The following is a 2,500-nucleotide window of genomic DNA, read 5'->3' as shown; positions in this document are numbered from 1 at the left end:
TGATGATGATGATGATGCTAATTGGTTTGTCGCTACTGGTGACGATAGGTTGACAGTGTAAGTGCTGTTACTGTTTGTCTTTTCAAATGAAAAAACCGGTATACTTTGTTGACAACCATGTTCATCTATTTTCTCAAGTGCTTACACGTTACCTCATTGATCATGAGCAGCTGACGTTGAAACACTTTCAGTCCAAAAGGAGGTCAACAGGAAGTCTCCCAACAAAACTGAACGTGATTCAATTTTTTAGTGCGAAACAGCTGAAGAGAGAACAGAACGGCTCGTTGGTCTAGTGGTATGATTCTCGCTTTGGGTGCGAGAGGTCCCGGGTTCGAATCCCGGACGAGCCCTACTATTTTTTGTTACGCTATGCTTATGTTTGCTTGTCTTTTGTTTCGTTTTTGTTGTTGTTGTTTATTCAACGGAATCCATGAATTTGTTCACTTGCTTCTTATTAGGATCCAAGGATTTATAACGTGCACAACTAATGCAGAATGACGCGTAGGTCATCGTATACTTTATGACACGTCAACGACAGATGTTAATAGATAAGTTGACAAACAACCTACCTACTTTCTGTTAGTAAGAACATAACGAATATGAATTGTGTTCGATACATGTGCCTGGGACATGCCTCTGACATTCACTAGATAATTAAAGAAAAAAAAAAACAGAAAGAAAACTTGAACATAAACATGATTATACACACTAAACAAAAGGACAGACAAAAAGGCACCAAAAACAAACAAACAAAAAATTCCCAACGTGTACCTCACACCTCCTGTGCGCAAACCAAGAATACAACATGGTACAGATACCCAGTCAACAATTCCACACAAAAGTACCCAAACGTGATCAAGGTTTTCCATACAAAAAGGGTTGGGGGGGGGATCTTGAAAACCAACGAGACAGAAAATAAGAAAGAGAAGAAGCGACAGAAAGAAAAAAAAGGAAGAAGGGGTGGGAGGGAGGGGAGAGAAGCCAGAAACACAGAGAGTGATAGAAAAGAGGAAATGTCTAGTACATACTTTCCAAAAGTATGGATACTATCTATATTGAAAGACACCTCCCCTACCCACCCCCCACCCCCGCCCCCCAGGTATCCTCAAGAGGAGGGGGAGGGATGTAGGGGGGAGGGGGGGTCTACAATATACCGCAAACAAACACAAGGAAAACGGAGTCAGCCTCCAGAAATTATTGAACACGTGTTACCAGTTTCAATTGTTAAATTGTTTTGGAAAAAAAAGTTATATATTTCAAAACGTTCTTTATTATTAAAGTTAGCTAGTTATGTGTTAGCTGGTTGTTTATTGTGGGTTCCCACATCAACCTCTTTTCAAGTAGTGCATACAATATTTGATTATTGATTTTTTTTTTTGGTCCTAATCCCGCTTCCCCCCGTCACCCCTCTACACACACCCTTCCAATATTATGTTGTTGTTTTTTCTTTCTCCAATCACTGACACTGACCCCCTCCATTTTACATTTTGTACTCTATCTTTTCCACATTCTTCTCTCTCTCTCTCTCTCTCTCTCTCTCTCTCTCTCTCTCTCTCTCTCTCTCTCTCTCTCTCTGTCTCTTCATTTCTTAGTCCCTTCCTCCTCGCCCCCCCCCTCCTCTCCACCTCAACCACCCCCCTTTTTTCATTCGCTTCATGTATGAAACCCGACCCTGGTCCCTAAACCAGAAACAACAAAGAGAGCGATAGAAACCACACACACACACACACACAACACACACACACACACACACACACACACACACACACACACACACACACACACACACACACACAAAAGCAAAAAAGAAATCTACCCACGTTCCTGGTCCCGTTGATGTTCCTCATGGGGTTGGTCTGGTTGAAGGGCGGCCGCTCCAGGTACTGGTCCACAACCCTCTGGAAGGCCGAGTAGCCAGGCTCCACAGGAGGCGAGTGGATGAGGCCCACGAAGTGTCGGAAGGCCAGGGACGTCTTTTCTGTGGCCCTCGTGCTGAAGACACCTGTGTGTATATAAAGGGCGGAATAGTTATGATGATGATGATGACAATGACGCTGATGATGGTGGTGATAATAATGATTGACTGGCTGCGAGTGGATGAGGCGGAAGACCAGGAACGTCTTCTCTGTGGCCCTCATGCTGAAGACCCCTGTATGTAGGGCGGGATAATTATGATGATGATGATGATGGTGATGATGGATGGTGGTGATGATAATGATTTTATTTTTAAAGGTGGGGCCTCTGTTGCATGCAGACAACGGAGCAATCATGAATCTTCTTTCTTTTTCTTTTCTTTTTTTTTTCTTTCCGTCTATATATTCTTCATTCCATTTTTTCTACTTTTGTTTTCCATAATTTGATGCATCACGTTGCCTCTCTTCATTGGCAACCACCCCCAAAAAAACCTCCAAAAGACACGAAACACACACACACACACACACACACACACACACACACACACACACACACACACACACACACACACACACACACACACACA

The 2,500-nt window shown here is 43.1% G+C and overlaps 1 protein-coding gene and 1 non-coding gene across 2 annotated transcripts in view; one reads left to right on the top strand and one right to left on the bottom strand.

Annotated features, from left to right (window-relative positions):
* The window catches only part of LOC143292273 (speract receptor-like), a 434,645-nt gene that overhangs the window by 123,110 nt on the left and 309,035 nt on the right, over positions 1 to 2,500 (bottom strand). The window lies entirely within an intron of this gene.
* Trnap-ugg (transfer RNA proline (anticodon UGG)) lies at positions 279 to 350 on the top strand. Its single transcript has one exon. It is a non-coding gene; the product is annotated as a tRNA-Pro (tRNA).

This window comes from Babylonia areolata, chromosome 18 (genome assembly GCF_041734735.1).
Source record: "Babylonia areolata isolate BAREFJ2019XMU chromosome 18, ASM4173473v1, whole genome shotgun sequence".
NCBI classification, from domain to species: domain Eukaryota; kingdom Metazoa; phylum Mollusca; class Gastropoda; order Neogastropoda; family Buccinidae; genus Babylonia; species Babylonia areolata.
The sequence above is the reverse complement of the archived record's forward strand: the minus strand, read 5'-3'. Positions and strand labels throughout refer to the sequence as shown.